Source organism: Arvicola amphibius, chromosome 1 (genome assembly GCF_903992535.2).
Source record: "Arvicola amphibius chromosome 1, mArvAmp1.2, whole genome shotgun sequence".
NCBI classification, from domain to species: domain Eukaryota; kingdom Metazoa; phylum Chordata; class Mammalia; order Rodentia; family Cricetidae; genus Arvicola; species Arvicola amphibius.
Window position 1 is genome coordinate 24,141,907 of NC_052047.1, and position 21,350 is coordinate 24,163,256.

Sequence of the window (21,350 nt, forward strand, 5' to 3'; positions counted from 1 at the left end):
ATTATTATATTTAAAGTTAAAAAGAAAATGATCATAACAATTCAAAAATGAGGATAGTGATTGTTTAGAGCATAATATTGTTGGATGTACCAACCCAATAGCCTGAGTTGAAACCTCAAACTTCAATATCCTCCCATTACATTTTTCTAGATCCACCCAAAACTCCTTAGGCCAACAAAATTTATTTTTTTGCATTATTGTTTTCTTTTTTTCAATAACCCAAAACTTTTCTTTTGTGCTATCCATATACTTCTTGGTGTGAGTCCATCAACTATAGTATGATTGAACTGTCAAGAGTCACACCTTTAATAAAATCTGACTTTCTTTTCTCCAGAAGTCAACAGTTATCTATACCTAATTAGACTGGTAGGTCATAAGCTGCTTCCCATCCCATATGAAAATATTAACTTCGTTTTTATTTTTATAGGTCTTATCCAGGGATCCACAGAAGCTGTCAGATCATGAATGCATCAACAATGTCATGTTCAGAAAAATGTTTCTGTCTCTTCTTAACCAATCTCTCTATCTTGCAATATTCCATTCTATTCTTCTGTAATGTAATTTGATCAGTGGTGAAAGGGAAGCTAGGTGAGATATTGCTGAATTTCTTTGTCTCAGCAGCCAGTGTAGCTCCTTCCAGTGCTACAAGAGCTAGTACACAGGGAGAAACTTCATCTTTAGTACAGGCTTGAATTTTTTATGAATTGTGACATATAGTAGCTGCTATTTTATCAAAAGGGTTTATTCACCAAATTCTGGTGGACAATAAAGAGCAGTGGGGTAGTCTGAATAGTTTTGGGCAGTTTCCAAGACATCTCTGATCAACAACCAGAGGAGAAATCTAATCCTTTGTGCATGCAATGTCAATTAAACAATGTTACTAACAGATACCCAAAATTAGACACCAGGAAAGCACTGCCACTAAATAAACTAAGTAGTGTTCATATGGGCTCAGAAAGACTGAAGCAACAACCAGGGGGCAAGTCTGTACCAAGTTCTCTGTATGTATATTATAGTAGTGAGCTTGGTGTATTGTGGAATTCCTAGTAGGGAAAGAATATATTTGCCTACTCTTAGAACTCTTTGCTTCCTATTTGATTGCCTAGTACAGCCCAAATATGAGGGTTTTGCCTTGGCACCTGTATCTTGTTTTATCGTGTTTTTCATGTCTTTGACACTTCTAATTTCTGAAGAGGAAATGGAGGTGGAGTCAATATGGGGAGGGGATGTTGGTAGAAGCTTGAAAGATTGGAAGAAGGGGAAAATGTTGTTGTTTTATATTGCATGAGAGAAGAATCATTATTTTTTGGTATTTTGAGACAGGGTTTCTCTGTAGCTTTGGTGTCTGTCCTGGAAATAGCTCATGTAGACCAGAATGGCCTTGAATTCAAAAAGATCCACCAGTCTCTTCCTCCCAAGTGCTGGAATTAAAGACATGCACCACCACCGCCTGGCTTCAAATTTTAATTTAAAGAAGGAAAATTTTATAGCAATTTGACTCTAAGGTTCGTGAGTGAGGACATGAGATGTGTGCTTTTCTGGTCTTTATTACCACACTAACTCTATTGTTTGTTAACACACCTTTTTCCCTGCAGATTTCACTTTTGTCTAGAGGTGTTTTAAATCCCATTGTATACGGGAACGTTTTCATTGTGGGTTCATCAGTGATGAGGAGTTACAGTAATTAAGCTTTTGGTAAAACCATTTACAAGGTAGTCACTAGAAATTTAATTTGCTGTAACAAGAACTATTATATTCTGAAACGTAGGATTTGGGGAACAAGTGTATTTTAAAATTTTTCTTTAGGATCTGTGTTATAATCATATTTTGAATTCCTATAGTAGAATAAACTAGCTTGACATCAGTTTGGTAAAATTGCTTCCTTAATTATAAATATCTTGACTCTGGACTCAGCCATTACTCATCTAATATTTTCTGATGCCTTTTTCATGAGTGCAGTGAAGGTGCCTACCCACATTTTCACAGCATATCTTTTCGATAACGTTTATTTAAATTGCATCAATGGAATATTTTGTTGCTCAACACAACTGTCAGATATTGCTACAATGTGTCAAGAAAGCAATGACCTAGAAATTCTTGCTCTTAAAAAATATTATCTTTGTTTTCATACTGATTGATTTGTTAAAAGTGGTTCATAAAGGTTGAGTTCAGCTGTACATAACCCCAAACTAACGTTTGTTACTTGTCTTTTTCTTAGATAAATTATGTTTCCTACCCCACTGAGTGGATTTGCAACTGGAAGGTGAAGTGGAGAGGAAGAGTCAGACATGGAAGGGCAGCCATGGGCATGGAATGACTTCACAGGAGCTACAAGATGAAGAGTCAAGGTCTTTATAAGTTCCATTGATTTAAGAAAGTGACACTTTTTATCTCAAATCAGTGAAGCAGTAATTGAATTCCATTTCTTTTGATCTTATTTTTCTTTTATTGAAAATAGATTTTCCCCTCACAAAGTATATCCTGATTCCAGTTTCTCCTCTCCCTACTCCTTTCAGTTTGCTCCCCGCATCTCATTTCTTTCTGATTCATCCTCTTAATGTTTCTCATTAGAAAACAAGCAGGCTTCTGACAGTAATATAGTATGATCATAAAATATAATAAAGCAAAAACTAACGTATCAGAATAGGACAAAATAAACAAAAGTAGAATCCAAAAGAAGGCATAAGAAACAGATATCAATTTTTGTCCCACTCAGGAATGTCACAATCACATAACAGAAGCCATAATATATTTCCAAAGGGCTGGTAGGAAAATGAGAGTAAAAAATATTGAAATAAAATAAAGGAAAAAGAGAAGCCCTGGCATGATATTATGAGAATAGCAGTCTTTAATGATGCATTTGAGTTCATTTTCTGCAAGTTCTCTATTGCTGAGCATGCAGACTACTCTTCAGATTAGATTCTTTCCCCAGTAAAAGTTCCCCTGTTGTAAACTAAATTGTCATTTCCAAGAGGTCATGCACTGGAGATTGCTTCCAGGGTATGAAGGAGGGAATGTGTTCACTTCTCCTTTTAGTTCTAGGCCCCCATTGGGAATAGAGCTGTGAAGGTCCTGTGCTTGCTTCTTTATATTGTGGGTCCATTTGTGCACCAAATTTGCTGATTTAGAGGAAGTTTGTTTTTTGACATCCTCCATCCCCTATGGTTCTTGCAATCTTTCAGTATACTGTTCAGCCAACTTCCCTGGAATGCATGGGGGTGATGGAAATATCTTATTTACGGATGAATATTCCAAAGCCTCTCAGTCTCTGCTTAATAATTGCCTCTGGCTTTCTGTATTTGTTCCCATCTGCAGTAGTAAGAATCTTCCATATCTTGAATTCTCTTGGTGAGGATTGTCTCTAAGGATTCCTGTTCAAGTCCCTAACATTTTCATTTCCACATTTCTCTCAGTTTTTTCTTTATTAATTTTATTTCCAAATTTAGCTATTGAACTGGTTTATTCCTTTCCTTCTACTGTGCTTTCAACATTTTTCTAAAAGCAAGTATTAGTTTCTGCATTAAGAACTACTATCACATTCATAAAGACCATTTTAAGCTTCTTGTCTTGTGCTTCCAGACAGGTCTCACTATTCCACTGGTAGTAAGGTTGCTGGGAAATAAATATTGTCATGGGTGTTACTGATTGTACACTTAAACTGTTGTCTAGGCATCTGGGTTTGGGATGATTGTGATTCTAGTTGTTGATATGCAGTCTTATATCTATCAGGTGTATATTCTGCTTATTTTTTGTCTGTTGCTCTCGCTGGTTGTTAGAAGAGTGTGGTACATTGCCTAGTAGGCAATCCTTCTGAGATCCTGATCGGTGTGATCACTGGGGGTTTAGGAAAAACATATTTCTAGGTATTGGGAATGGATAAGCAGGAATGAGGATTGGCTGGGGAGTGAAATAGTCTAGAGGAGGGAGGAAAATCAGGGTTTTCCACCAGGCATTGATGGTCTCCTGGGAATGGAGACAGAGAATGAGGAGAGAGGCCAGAACAGGTAGTCTGCTACAATGATGGAAAGGGGACTGCCATATTGATTATGGACAAGAGTAAATATCTGAGGCCCACCTACATGCTTTGCTGACCTACTTTTCTATCTTGCTTGGGGCTGGGGTTTAAGAGAATGTCTGCTGCAGTTGTGGCCTGTGTGTGAGTAGGGAGTAGGGTTGAAGGAGAAGGTCTGCATGAACTTTTGGATATAGGAGCATAGAGTCAGGGGAGGCCACAGAAGATGGTCTTCTGCAGAGCTGGTCATGGTACTGGGGGACTGAATTTGGAGTAGAATAGGGAGAGGGGCAGACCTGTAGTTAGCATAACTGCTTTTCTAACCAGAATTAAGTTTTATTTCTAATAGGAAGACAAATAAGAAAAGAAACAGACAATAAGCAGAGTGAAGCAATTTTAATTTTGATCAATGTTGTAAGTCACGGTCATAGAGTGTCCTTTAATGGGTGTGAAATACACACATACATATATGTATATAAAGATGCATATATATGCATGGATCATATATATGTGAATTATGTTATATATATAATTTCAGCACTTCTCAGTTCATTTCCTTAGCTTTATTTCAAATATACTGGAAGGTTTGTGGCCAAGATGATTTCTTCCATCAGCCTTATCCACTGTGCCCTTCATACTAGCTGGCTGTACTTACATTTTCTTTCACATTAGGTACGATTGTCTTAAAGCCTATTCTGTGTGGAGTTGATTTGTCTTTCCACACTATCGATTATCTCCTTTCTGCTTCGTTTCCACTTTATGACATTCAATTGTATTATTTCTCCTTAATTTATTCCCTCAGTTTGCCTGCCACACTTGTCATTACATTTTGCTGTCTTGTTCTATCTTTCATTTCAGGGTTGCTCCTTTTAGTGCCTTGGAGTATGCATGTTACATCCGTACTAAATCCTTTTTGCCTCAGCTTTTCTTTATTCTTACATATTATCATATTTTCTTTTGGATTATACCATATTATGTCCTGAACCGCCTTTTATATTTTATCATTTAATCAGGATTTATCTAGATGAGGTCTATTCTATCTATGTATAATTACAGATATTAAGTGTTCAGCATAATCAAAGATTCTCTCATGATATGCTTTTCAATTGCTAATTTTCCTAATCGTATATGTGACAGTCTCAGAAGATATAATGTTCAAGGATTTGTTAATATTCCATAGAATTACTCGATTTTGCTGTATTAAATTGCTAATACTGCATATGAAATTTATTGTCTAAATAGTATTGTGAATTTTCTATAAAATGGAGGTTTTTTAAAACTTCATATTACTTCTCCTTTACTCTGCCTATGACATTAAACAGAAATATTGTCATCTCAGAAATAAGATATGTTCTTCTAATTGATATTAAACAACCATGTATCTGATAATCATTATTCTAATTGTTTACTTGATATTCAACCATTGTCTATCTAGTTTTGTAGTATGGGTAATTCTTAACTGTATTATGGTAAATGTTTTCACTTCCGCAAACAATGTATTATAACTAAGCTGCAGCTTACTTTTTCTTGCCTCAGTGGTATTACTGTGACTTTTCTACATAAGCTCTCAAGTTATTCTGAATATTTTGAGGCTAAGTTATTGAATATCTCAGTGTTTGTATGAATTATTCAAACAACCTTAACACTGAAAAATGTTAAAATATATTCTATATTTGGTTTTTGTGTTAGGTTTATAACTATATTAGAGATTAACACAGACTGAGATAAAATTGATCAAAAATGTGGCCTCAACTGGAGGTTGGTGGAAGTTGGAAGTCTAGTAAATAACTTGCCTCTTCCAGCATTAGCCAGTTGTAGATAGTAATTTCCTTTTTTCTGCATCAAGAATAGTTCAAAGGAAGAACAATTAAAAATACTTTTGTTCTCTATTTTTACATAGCCTTGTGTGTGTTTGCATGAGTACATGTGGTGTGTGTGTGTGAGAGAGAGTGTATGTATGTGTGTGTGTGTGTGCATGTAAAATCTTCAGCTGCAAGTGTAGCAAATACATCTGAAGATATTAAGAACAAATAAAAAATATTTGACATTTGCTCTTCAGATTTTTGGTTAATTCAGGCAGAATGGCTGATTCCAGACCAATCCATATAATTGCAAATTTTATATTTTTTAATATTTGCATGATAATTTTGTGTAAATATCCTACATTATCAGTACACTTTGATCAGATTATTGACAACTAGTCTGTTTAAAGTTACTAGCTACAGTGACTAAAGCAGCAATATAAACCTGTAGGAGCAATTATCTCATAGTAAAACATGGAATCTTTGGTTATATTCAAAGGACATATAGCTGAACCCTGTGACAAATCTACTTCTCACTTATTAAAATACTTCAGATTTGCCTTCCATAGTGACTGCAACAATATGCATTCCCATCACCGGTAAATAATGTTGCTCTTTCCTAACATCAAGGCTAGCACATTTTTATCATTTTTTTTTTATTTTTGTGGGTGGGATATGGGTTTCTGTTGCTGTTACTGTTATTCTTTTTCTTAATTTTAATAATTGTGACTAAGGTAAAATTAGCTCTCAAGCGAGTTTGAATATGTATTTAAATGGCTAAGGATATCAAACATTTAAAAATTTTTCTATCCTTTCAATTTCAAAGTTCACTATTTTGTTTTGTTCCTTATTCCATATACTTACTGATGAGTGTATACTAAAAATGTACAGCATTTTCACAAGTAATTATTATGCATATATTAAGAAAAAATATAAAATTTGAAGTATTTTTCTTAATGTTTAGTGGCTTTAATTCTTTTATATTATAGACACTAACCCTCTGTCAGAAGTATAGTTAGTATAGATTTGTATCCTTGCTATAGGCTACCTGATCCACTCAAATGATGGTGTCTATTGCTATACAGAATCATTTAGTTTCATAAATTCCCTTTCATTAAGTGTTGATGTGATTGTTAAATGGGAATAATGGAAAAGAAAGGGTTAAATGGACAGAGGCAGAGAAGATGAAATATTGAAAAGTGTAAGTAAGACTAAAAACATTTCAAAAATTATATGGAAACTTACTACTCTACCATGTTCCATATATATGGAAGATAACACACATACATACACTCACTCAATCACAGAAATGAACACCCACACACATACACACACACACTTAGACATATTTTCATACATACTTGAAAAGTTTAAATATTATTACTCTATAAGGATTTAAAAACCTTCCTATAGGATATTATATGCTAACAAATATGAATTCCATTTGGAAAAATAGGCTACCTCTTTTGGATTTGTTGACCATAGATCACCCTATCTAAATATTATAGTGTATTATTAATGCTCTTAGTTACCCTCCAGAACTTAAAAGTAGACACTGCTGCTGGAGACACTATTTGACTGAGTCATAAATCTTGGAGAAATCAATCTAATGCTAACCTGGAAGCTTTGTCCCCTACTGACTATCTTTTATAGTTTTGAAAGTGTTTCATATGGTATCTGCCAAAAAAAGAAGAACCAACCTATAAATCCTATGAGCTATAACAACCGGCTAGTGAATCTTACAAACAGATGAAATAATGACATAAATTCAAAGGAGTAAATAACACTTTTTAATTGGATTCAAGGCCCTGTCCATAAGTTGAAACCAATTAAATACCATTATTGAGGCAAAAATCCTGTTGAATGTGGAGGTCATAGGCCAATGGGAGAACTTATTATTACTCTATGTTAAACTTGAATAGTATTAAAGTGACTCCCAGTGCCTTATTCATATGCATCGATTAGTGTATCTCATAAATCTCATCAAATACAACTGTTTTGACAGTAGATGGTGACTAACCCAGAGACCTAAATCTGGTCAAGGTACAAAAAATATGAGAATATGAATGGGGAAGAAATAGTGGATCTAGAAATAATTGGAAGAATGATTAAGATCAAAATACATTGTGAAAAATATTCAAAGAACTAATAATTAAATTTTGTGAAGAAAGCATATATATCCTTCTATAAGAATATCTATCTTTTGATTCAGGATCCATTCTGATAATATGGTCTGTTCTTTTTAAGTGTACATCCTTTAATCAGTTACACTAGCAAAGATGACTTCAGTGTTTTTACTGGTGCAACTTCTGAGGATTAGGATCTGCATTGGGAGGGCATTCCTTAGCCTACCCCAATTCTCTGTTTCTTTCCTCTGATACTGCCTGTAACTGAAGTAAGGGCAGATGTCTCATAAATTTTCCCCTTTAGGTGTTTTCTTTCTATATATGAAAGGTCAGATTTATCTCAATGTCCCTTGAGATATTGAAAAAACAAACTGGCTCTGACAGCCTTAAACTTTTTTAGAAATCTTTTTTTCACAACTATATCACAATCCTAAATGTACTGTTGAAAATAGTCTTAGTCTAAATTCAGACCACTATACTGAATAAAATGTTGTTGCATATAAATTCATAAAGACAAACCACACATAATTTATTTATTTTCGGTCCTATGTAACCTTTCGTAAAATTAATTAATATATTTTTACTTCTATTATGGATTTTTTGGTTTTATAACTGAGTACTTTAAGATATGTACATGCATGTCTACTTTGCTACTACTGGATGATTCAAAAGTGAGAGAAATAAAGTTTATATTCAAAGATTAAAGAATCCATCAACAATTATTGTCATTGACAAGTATAATTCATTTATAGATGTTTGATTTGTTGATTTCCTTTTAGAGATATCACAGATTTTATAAACATGTATCTACAATAGTAAATTTTCAAACAAAATATCATCAAGTGTTTTTCAATTTATTCAAAGCATACAAGAAAGACCAAGAATAAAATGTAGTTGGAGAAAACTAGCATTCAGTTTGTTTTCTTAAATTGAAAATGTCATAAGATTCTAGGTATATATTTTAATCTAACTCTCTTTCATCAGTGTTCATGCACCAGTCAAATTGACTATTTTTCTATTGTTATCTCTACGCCAAGTATTGAACTGAAGACTCAGTAAAGACAATAATCATTATATCCATATTATGTTAATAATAAACATTGAGTTAAAAGAAATGTAATACTTTGGTTGTAATAAGAAATCAATTGTATACCATTGCTGTGAACACCAGTCTCCAGCAGTTTAGGGTTTAAGGGAAAGCAACAGTATCCACGAATTAATCACTCAATTTGAATTTTCTATCTGAGGAAGTAAAACTTGACTCTCTGGGGCCAATGAAAAAGGGAAACATACACATACATATATCTCCACCATGACACACATACACCTCGAACATGTCAGGATCTCACCTAGGGTGCTTATGAATGGCAAGCCTTCACCAGGTCAGAGAAACTGAAGAAGCAGAGTAGGTTAACTACTGGACAGACACACAAGAACGTTTAAGAGGGCCAAAACTTAGTTCTTCATTTATTATTCTTTCTGCTGCTCGTTCAACTCTATATATTTCTGATGTTTCCCTTTTGTCTATCTTATTGTCATCTTACTTACCTTCAACATTGTATCTGTCGTCCTTCTTTCATTCTTTTTTTATTTAAAAAATTTTGATCTCCCCCTTCTCTTTCCTCCCCTCCCCCTTCTTTCATTCTTGATGTTTTCCCTTACAGCTTATATATTTCAGTAGAATCTTTCAAGCAATATTAAAGTGTGGGTACAGTCTACTTTTTAATTAATGATTGCAATGAATATAAGTAAAAAAAACATGTTTTCTATATCCCTTACATGTTCAAACATTTTATGTATTACAGGTGAAAAGTTAGTCATCTGAAGAAACCACATGCATTCATAAACAAGCAACTTGTTACAGATTACAAGAGTATAAGCAATCAAGATATTTTTCACAGCCAGTTCTATTACTGGAAGGCTGCATTTTGTGGTTACAAAGAAAGGACCAATCACTTTATTAGTTATCTCAAAAGATAATCTTATAAAGACATCTTAAACTTCATATATAAAAAACAAAACTTTTATAAATGAAAAGCATCTCTTCTTTAAAGCCACAGGGTGCATAACCATTTGTCAATAGATTTTAATATCAGGAAGCTGGGGACTTAACTGTGTACAAGAAATTAATCATCATTCTTTGTCACCAAACCATCCTAGCAGGAAAGTAACACCAACCAGCAATAGTTAGGCTCTCTTTCTTGTATCTTGACCTCAATGAGGACCTCACTCTTCTATTTAAAGTATGCCTAAGTTGTTTTCTACATTGTTTTTAATTTCAAGACCATGAACAAAATCATCTTAACCTAACCTTAAGTCATTATTTAAACATTTTTTTCAGCTATGATGTATACAAAAAAACTGTGAACATATATCCTCATATTAAGATTTAAAAGAACTTGATTTATTTGGGCTTCTGGGACTCAATTTCTTTTCCTAATAATTAATATAAGCCATATTCTATATGGTTCCTCAGGAGAAACTAGTTATATGACATTTCCTTGTTTCTAATATTTATCTTCCATAGTCCCTACATTATCAGGTGTAGGATAATATTTTTACCTAAATTATTTTTCCCATAAAGTGACTTCTATGGTAATTCTTTACTATATTTATTAAAGACCCTCAATCATCAAAATTCTAATTTAACTAACCCTGTTATTGTATAAAATCTTTGATTTGATTGACAGTACAACACAGGAGGAAATCATCTTCACACTAATGCACAGGTAAAATGCCAAGTAAAACAGGATATTTCCATGAGATAATTACATTACATTAGGATCAGTGGAGGTCTCCACACTTACATTCACACCAGAGAAATATGGCAATTGCAAATATGCAAAGACACACAGCAGTACCGAGAGACATTCTGGGGCCTTGCCCATCTGATATTCACTTATCAGAGTTTTGTTTCCTAGTGGGCCGATACCCTGAAGTCAGTTGCCACATGCTCTTCCTCTGACACAGCCACCATTCTATTAATATCATAATATTCTAAATAATTAAACTTCATGAAATTTAGAAATAACTCTTATGCTAGGTAGGACATAATGTTCAAAAATATATAGATTTTGTTGTATTTATTTACAAAATAAAAGTATACAGAGGATTGTGTGAACTGTGAAGTTTTGAAACATAGGCAAGACCACTTCACCATCAGATTCCCTACAGAGAGAGCTGTTGTTTCTCCAGAAAAGATAACTCTAGGTCCACATTTACCCTCAACCATCCTAGAAAAATATTAGTAAGGTAGCCCATTGAAGAATTCCTCTGATTTCTTGTTTGAAGGAAATACATTGTTTTTAATCCCATGCCAAAAATTTCTGAGATGTTTTCACAAACACAAATCTCTTAGAAAATCAGAGTCTCTGTAAATCTCTTATCTTCCTTTATGAAGTGTAAGAAACCTGTTCTCAATTGCCATCCATTTCTGCTTTAATTTCAGTATATTTAAGTAACTCCTAGTTATTACGCTCATTGCCACTATCATTTTCATTGTGAAATATTTTTAATTGTGAGATATTTAATCACTGTGATATTAGCAAGTATTTGTCAAAATTTCTAGTGTCCTTAATAACTCAAGTTCAACTGTAGATGTGTACAGCAAGTCTCTGTAACACATATTAAATACTTTGCCATAGTCATAAATACTTTTTATACATTCTCACCAAGTTTTCCTAGGCTAACATTTCTTACAGTTTTTCCTCTCTGCATTGCATAGTACTGTTTTCATAACTCTCCATGCCTATATCATTTTTCATAGTCAATGAAATATGAATGGAAAATTTGCAAGAAAATTCAAAATTAATTCTAATTTGTCAGATTTCTTCCAACTATCCAGTTGATTGTCAGAGCATATATATATATATATATATATATATATATATATATATATTTCATATATGAAATATATATATTTCATAAAATCATAACTTGATAACTTAAGGACATTGAAGAAGGATACTACATTGTGTTGTCTGATTTTATTTTAGCCTTACATAAGCTGAAGTCATTTTGGAAAATAGAACCTCAATTGAAGAAACGTTCCCAGTAGACTGATATGCTTGCAAGACTATGGGGAATTTTATTGATTGATGATTGGCGTAGGAGGGTCCATATCACTTTGCAGAATGTCACTTCTGGACTAGTGGTCTTTGGTGCTACATGAAAACAACCTGAGCAAGTTGTGAATCTCAAGCCACTAAGCAACACTTCTCCCAAATTGTATTTCAGTTCCTGCTTTTACATTCTGCTTTTTTGTTTGTTTGAATTTCTGCTCTGGACACTCTCAGTGATATGCTATCATGTGGTTATATAAGTGATATATATCCTTTCTTACCCAAGTTGCTTCTGGATATGTTTTATTATAGCCATAGAAACCCTAACTAAGATAGCCCTGGTGAGAATGAAAACCAAACACTAGCGCATAGTAAAGTATATATCAGTGAATCCTAGGTTGTAAATATAACTGATTTTTCAGTGACTCAGACAGGAATGCTACAGGATGCCATATCATATAAGAAAGGCAGGAGAAGCCTTAGAAAGACTGGCTTATTAACAAATGCATGAGAGTGACAGGAGAAATTGCAAGACTAACATATTTATAATGACAAATTCAAATGAAAAAAAATATACCAACACTCTCAGAGAAAAGCCTGCTTGGAGTTTTAGAAAAATTTCAGGAAATGTAATGAGTCACATGGCCATGTGGACTGGAGGGCTTAAATATGGTAGATTCGATCATGAGTGAGAACACATCACTGTGGACAAATGATCTCAGATGTTACAAAAAGGACTTGACTTTTACTACAAATGGAAGCTTCTAAGTAGATTTTGACTAGAGATTGGCATGTATTTTTTCATGTATAGACAATATCATAGTGGCTTCTCTATGAAGAATCAACAGAAGGAAGTCAGAGTAAAATCACAGAGAAGTTGGAGGCTGAAGCAATAATTCAGAAGGGAGATAAAGATGGATCAGCTATCATATGAGAGTATCCAAGATTAAACAAATAAATGACTAGTTTTGACAATTGAATCATAAATAGATCTTGATTGATATCATTTCAAAATTTCATTTTACATTCTGAGCAGCATCTGACAGATTTGTTTGAATTCAAAGTCAATATTTCTGAAATATCCTCCTTATCTACAGAATGATTTAGTCTAAAAATAAAAAAAAATTATTTGTGCTTTTATACAACTGTTTTGAGCAACATTTAGAATTTAGAAAAAAATTATGTAAAATAGGGTTTTTCTGGTTATCTGTAAATACCAGGTATGGGAAATATCTGGCTCAGCTTCAACAAAGGCAAGTGAGTAGTCCAAATTTATATAATGCAATTTTCCTTCTACTTTTCAATCACTGACTTATTGCAGAGCTTACTGGAGATATATGACGCAAGGGCGACAGAAGGATGAATTATAATGCCACATTTACTCTATTTCATTTATTAGAATCCAGAAAGTTTCTCCTAGTTGTGTTTTCTAAATGTACAGACTGCTTATCCCTCTCTGAGTTGGGACAGCAGAATCCACAATCTGTGGGGCTAGGTAGTTTTCAAGTGAATACAAATGTACTGGATCCATAGAGTGGAGACTCAAACGTCCAAACTCAGAGTGTAAATGTCTGTTTAGCATGATATACTGCATCACTATACAGTGAGAGGTGAGGGACAGAAGTATCCCTGAAAGCTCTCTTTTTAAGTATTTTTTTACATTTTTTGGTGTGTGTGTGTGTGTGTGTGTTAGCTGTAGTGGTTGGTAAGAGTGTCTGTTGCTACTGTTGTTGCTGAAACAATTCCTTATTACAGAATTGGCTAGACTAGAACTCTTTTAAACCTTTCACCTATCCAACAGTTTCTCTCCTAAGTGCTGTGGTTAAAGCAGATATTCCCACCCCCAGTGGAAAAGCAATATTTTTATTTAGAAGGTCACACATGAAGCAGAGTTCTCAGTTCTCGTGGCCTAATTAACTCATACAGGTCTTACACACAAACATGGTATACTGGTTACGTGAATATTTGACAGTACCAAAATTCAAATCATATCATGGTGTTTATAACTTATAGATGTTTGTATAATTAATCTATTGCTTATGTTAAACTTATGTATACATATATACATCATATATATGTATGTGTGTATATGTATGTGTGTGTGTGTGTGTGTGTATTCTTGGGCAATGTTTTGATATTAAGAAAAATAGAAATAATTTTATTTTTAAAATAAGATGCTGCATTATAACCTTTCTTGTGTAAATTCTGAATGAGTAATGAGGGAAGTTATCATGGGCACAGAGGGATGTTGACATGTCTAGGAATGTTGAATTCCATTACTCTGTCTGAATCTGTTCTTCTATGTATAAACATACTGTTTCCTCATTATTTAATCCTCTTTGACCCAATATTTTCCATTTAGAAGAAATGCCTATAAGCTAGTATGACTGTGGATAATGTATTTGTTTCTTACTATAGCTGAAATTATCTGGTTATAAAAAAATCCATGTGCTTACATTTATTTGTCTTTAATGATACCTATCCTTTTAATAAATGGGGCATGAGGAGAAATGTAGAGGTATGAGTTTCTCGAATAGTAAATTATGGTCTTTGAATAGTTCTCAGTGCAGGCAGCAGAACAGGTCATAAAGTTGAAAACAAAACCAGGACACAAAAGAAACTGGGGATGAAAAGGCTGCAGGTTGGGAGAGGAGGGTCTGGAACTTGCAAAGGCACTACAAAGGCAGACCTGGATTCCATGTGACAAAAATATGAGTTCCAGTTTCCAAATCTGCCCCAGATATCTAAATGACAGTTATCATCCACCTGTACTGACTAAGACTTTGGAAATGCAATTTGTAGTTTCATAAAATTATATCATCTTTATAAGTAAATCAATTGAATAATGATGTAAATGACATCCACTTTGCCTTTGGTAAACATGAGTATTTAATAAGTAAATATGTTAACTTCTCCTTAGACAAGATTTTTCGTTCATCTAGAGTTTAATAGTTTCACAGCTCTTAGTTTGTAACAGTTAATCACAAAATATTGTGTAGTTCTCTTTGTGTAAGTTTTTGTAAGACATTCGGAAAGGTCTTTGTAAGGGGCTCTTTAGACTTTTACACATTTATTTTTATTCACTTTGGTCTTTGAGAATCTCGAGGTATCATCTGAATCTCTAGGTATCATCTGACAACCTAGCCTTCTATACTGGCAAAGATTGTTCCAACGAAAATCAATATTCTAAAGGTTACATTGCTCGACTTTCATTTCATTATTACTTTAAAACTGAGAAAACCAAAAGTAGGACATAGCATCAGTGTCTCGCGAGAAATTGAAAGGTTTCTGTACTACCACTATCCAAATACCTCAGTAGGAAGGAAAGAAAATACAAATAAAATTTCTTTTAAAATCATTTGAAAGCACATATATTATTGTGTATTGTGTAGGAATGGAGGCATGCATGCCCGAACACATGGAGGTTAGAGGATACTTAGAGGAGGCTATTTTTTCCTTCTATTCTATGGATCGCAGTACAGTTTGCCAGACTTAGAAACAAATGTGTTTCTTCTCTGAGTGAGTCAGCCAGCCCAAGACTGAAATGTCTTGTTCTAGAACCAATTTGTTTTCAGACATCCCTGACATAAAAAGATGAAGAAATTATAAAGAAAAACACCGATTATGTAATTAAATAGAAAGAACTAATGAAATACTTATTTAATATTTGTAACCAATCTGTAAGGAAGGTCAAAATGATGATGAAAATGAGATTGACAAAAAGAAATCATGCAAATCTGAGAATATTTTTAAAAAAATGTCTTCGTTTTAGTAGTGATATCTTCTTTTGGAATTCTTCATTTTCTGAATTTTCAGAAATTTCTTCCAATAAAAAGTTAAGTACAAATAACATTTTTCTGACCTTCTTAAAAAGGCCTGGTAACCAGGAGAGTTAGAGAACACTACAGCGTCAGACTGTGTTTCTTCATATGTGTTCTTAAGAGAAGGATGTCTGTTGTTATTGGTATTTCACATTTGAAAGCAGCACTTTGGCTCTCACCCCCGCCCTTTTCAATAATGGGATTCTGGCCTACATGACTCAGGCATAGACACTGCTTTCCAGTGTTGATGGAGGGAAGGCCTGCTTTTGGTCCCGGCCGTCCGGCTAGCATATACCCGAAATAACCAACAGAAATTGTATTAATTAAATTACTACTTGGCCCATTATCTCTAGCCTCTTATTGACTAATTCTCACATCTTGATTTAACCCATTTTTGTTAATCTGTGTTCACCACAAGGTCATAGCTTACCGGGAAAGATTCGGCATGTCTGATTCTGGAAGCTCCATGGTGGTTCTCTCTCTGCCCTTCTTCTCAACATTCAGTACTGTCTTCTCTGCCTACCTAAGCTCTGCTCTATCAGGCCAATCAGTTTCTTTATTACTTAATCAATAAGAGCAACATATAAACAGAAGAACCTCCTACACCATTTCCCCTTTTCTGTTTAAACAAAAAGGAAGGCTTTAACTTTAACATAGTAAAATTACATATAACAAAAGTTATCAAGCAAGAATTACAGTTACATTATTTATATCTATTTTATCTTTGATCATAACAAATTAAAACTTTAACTATCTATCTATTTTTAACTCCACCAAAGACTCCAGAAGGATATAATATGACCTAAGTAAACAAGAAGTAAGCAACTTCCAAAACTGTAGAAATGACATCTGGCTGCCTGTACAGTCAACCAAAGTTCTTCTGTACCATTGGGGCATCCATCTTCAGCCTACCAGCCCATAGTATCCAGCAGACATTTCCATGAAGTGGGAAACCTACACTATTCCAGGTTACTTTTAGCTTACAGTTCACGAAGAGGAACTACTTATTCATAAGAGAAATGGGAAAGCAAAGCAACAAATAGCAGTGTGTTCCAACTGCTATAGACTGATTACTAGTAGATTTAGTTGCCAAGACTGGCTGGGCTGTAACACAGGACTTCCTATGATGGGGGTATTTTTATGCCAGCAAATGATCAGGGTTCAGATTACTGCTTTATTGCCTTAAAAACTGAAGAGATTATTTTAAGCTATTTTATTTACTTTTATTCCCTCACTGTCCACAAAATTTCAAGATCAGAAAATACAATGTGTGAGATCACTGAAACAAGCTTTCTCCCCAAAGAGAAATATTTATTGTTGCTTAGATATATCATAACAGGAAACTACAGTGTTAAATATCCCTTATAAATGATAAGGAACAAATATCTGGACAAGTACAAAATGTTGTGTCTTAGTTACTGATTCAGCCCTGACATGAATGTGATGATTCTCAAGATTTAAAAACATCCCAACCATTAAAACATATTAATTCAGTATCAGAAGTTATCAGTGGATATTAATCAGTCAGAATGAGAGTTTAATGTTAGATTTAAATAGACTCATTTAGCAAGAATTTTAATTCAGTACAAGAATAATAAATCATCTGTTATCTTAATGACAGAGAAATATGTTATTACAGTTAATCAAATATTTGGATTAATGTTATTGTGCATATCATGTTTAAAATCTGAATACACTTAAAATCATGCTGAATAGAATTAAATGGATAATAAGTCAAAAAGCATCAAGGTGTTCACTTATCAGTTTAGTTCAATGCTGAATTCTTGTTAAGAAAGACCTGATACCTATAACAGAAGAATAAAAAAAAATGTAGAATATTCATACTTAATGCTAATCACAAACTTTCTAAAATCTTCTTTACATCAGCCAACTTTTAAGGAATCTAGAGAAACAGTTATTTGTTTTCTCATTCATCAAATGCTCATTGAACATCAATAATGGCTTAGTCAATTGGGAAGGTCTATAAACAACATAAGATAAAATACAACTATAGCTCACCATAAACAAAAGGACCAGTAGTTTGATTTCAGCAGATAAACATATTGCTTATCAAATAAAGAATTCTATCCAAAGTTTCAGGGTCCTACAAAGATCCATGCAGTGGAGACACAAGAAGCTGAAAAGAAATTTAGGCATGCGACTTATCAAGAGTGAATGGTCAGTAACAACAAAAAAAAAAGCGAGTAAAGCCAAACTTTACTATAGGGAGATTACAACACACAAAAAGTTATCATCTATTAGACAATTATTTATCTTCATCTAAAAACATTATGTAATTTGAAACTTCAGTGAATGACCTTGGATAAATATGATTCCACAGATACGAAACTAGAAATATCCCTAAGTGCACCTAAAGAAAGGAAAAGTTGCATTTTATGCAATTGCTAGTTCTACCTTCTATGGTAATTCTCTATTTTAATCTTATTCTACACTTAAAATCTCAATTAATTGACTAAAGAGCAAAAAGGAATTTTCTAAGTATGTGTCATGAACACTCAAGGAATTCATTAAAAACACAATGAGTATATATAAGATGATATGAGTGGGAATTTTCTTTATTTAAAGCTGGCATACACACTTTATGTGTGAACTAAAGTTTTATAGCTATATCTCATGCTATACTTTACATGATCATTTACTTAATAATTATATTTACCACAGTATTTATATCACCAATATTTATACCTATAACAACATATTTAGTACTCTCACTGTGATAATTTTTAGTTATTAGAAACGAAAGACACAAAGTGCGTCTGCTTGTATAAACAAACATGGTGGGGAATGAAAGTTTTATTTTAATTCTCAGACCACAGTCTTCTGAATTGGTAAAAGTAGCATGTGATCAGTATGTGCTTTGTTAGCAATATTAAATGTTTCATTTAAGATCATAAATGGAAGGAATAGCAAACTGGAATAAACATTGTCTATGAAATGGGGATTATTATTCTTGAATCATGCATTTTTAGTCTTAAATGTGATTTTATATTTAGCAGTTGTTAGTGCAGACTGAGAATAAGTTTTCTCAAATATAGTTCACATAATTTTTAATGTTAAAGTTAAAATCAGTAACTATATTAAATAAACTCTACTCGAGTGTACCTAGCTACTCACTGAATACAAATTTTCTGAGCAGGTTGCCATGGTCATGTCAGGGAAATGGAAAGCCGTTATCCTGGGCAAACCAGGGAGAAGTTAATACGCAGCTTTCCTTTGTGGTTCTTGCCACTGTTACTACTTCACAGTCTGCCTTACTTCACTTAATGATCAAGTATAAACTATAAAATACATAAATCTGCCAGGCGGTGGTGACGCATGCTTTTAATCCCATCACTCGGGAGGCAGAGGCAGGTGGATCTCTGTGAGTTTCATGCCAGCTTGGTCTACAAGACCTAGTCCCAGGACAGGCATCAAAACTACATGAAGAAACCCTGTCTCGAAAAACGGGGCAAAAAAAGATACATAAAGCCTCAAAGCTGCTTTGGGTCATTATATTCATCACAGTAACAGGAATCAAACTAGCACAAAAAATTATGCCTGTATTTAATGCTAAACCACAGCATGAAGTCTCACATCTCACCAGCAATGTTTGTGTTGAAGAGTTTCATATATTTCAGTTTTAAATCAAAGGACAAGACAGAGATGTCTCTTCTCTATTCCTTTTGATATGTAACTTTCATTGTTTTTTCCACTTCATCATGAATACAGTCTTTTGGGGAATTTATATTTGACTGCACCCACTGTAATGATATATTTCTTCAAGGACAAAGATGTGATAATTTTTTTCTAAGAGTTAAAATATGTTTTATCAGTTATAAGAATAAGTGCCCACTGACAAATATTCACTGGATAGCTGGGAATAGAAACACTCTCATTTTACTAATTTCCTTTTTGCTCTTTGTGTTTATTATATGTTCATTGAGCTTTTTAATGTCTGCTTTATATATTTAAAGTAATTTTCATGAGTGTTTTATGAAGTATTGCTTTATGAGTGATAAGAGACAGCTTAATATTCTGTTATGAAACAATTCTCAAATAATACAATTATCAGACTTAATAACTAGAAAAATATTTAAGATTAGGGTTCTGAATATTATAGAATGAGATCAATATTGAAGCAATGAAATGGGAAACTATGCACTAGTCATATTGTAAGAGAATATTGTATGGAACTTGTCTTGATAGATTAGATGATTATAAATTATTAAATGCGGAAAATGGGAAGATAGTTAAGTTAGTAAAAAATTGACCATGCAAACATAAAAATCTGAATTTGGTCCTCCAGAGTCCATTTCAAAAAGGCAGGTATAGTAGCATATTTATGGAATTCTGGAACTGGATCTGGATACAATCAGATCACACACACTAACTAAAAGTCAATCTAGTGTATTTGATGAGCTTCAGAGCAGCGAGAGACTCTGAATCAAAAAAAAAAAGGTATATACTTGTTTTAACTTCCCCTTTCAGCCTAGGAATTCTTCATTTGGTCATATTCTGGATTACTCTCCTCCTCTTCCTCTTCGTCCTCCTCCTCCTCTCCCTCCACCTCCTCCTCTCCCTCCACCTCCTCCTCCCTCTTCTCCTTCTCCTCCTCCTCCTCCTCTTCCTCCTCCTCCTCCTCCTCTTCCTCCTCCTCCTTCTCCTTCTCCTCCTCATCCTCCTCTTCCTCCTCCTCCTCCTCCTCTTCCTTCTCCTCCTCCTCCTCCTCTTCCTCCACCTCCTCCTCCCCCTTCTCCTTCTCCTCCTCGTCCTCATCTTCCTCCTCCTCCTCCTACTCCTCCTTCTCCTTCTCCTTCTCCTCCTCCTCCTCCTCCTTTTCCTCCTTCTCATTCTTTTTCTTCTTTTTCATATGATTATGAGATCCTGGGATTTTTTAGTGAGAGAAGATGTGAATTTGTGTAGGAGGGGATATGGGGATTGTCTGGGAAGAGTTAAGGGTGCATATATTTATATGGAAATCCATATATAATATGGACGGCATCTAAAAACTGATACCTTTGCACACTTTTAATTGTGCACCTCCATGTGAGTAAAAACATACATTCACACACACAGGCAATCATAAATAAATATGGCTAAACTGAAGCTTCAAGATAGAAGCAGAGTTTACAAGAGTCCCTAAAAGATTCTTCAAATCCAATGAGAAAATAATAGAAAAGAAAAATGGTGTCTATGATTTTTATACTAATATCTGTGTTGAAACTTAAGGAAACATTAAGTTGTCATATGTGTGCATGTGTGCGAGTGATAAAAGATTTTTTGTTCTATTTGTATGTCAGTGTGTGATTTCTTATATATCCCTACTTCCTCTCTTAAACTGAAGGTCTACCTTGCTCTCTACCTGTGCAATTGTCAAAGGAAATTATATTACCATTTGCGTGACTATAGATAGCAAATGCTCAAAAAGTTGTTGTAAAAGCAAATTCTTGCATGTTATGGGAGTGATGTGAATGAATATTGATGCAGTTATTACAAAAGAAATGTAACTCTTGTAAAGAATCTAAATA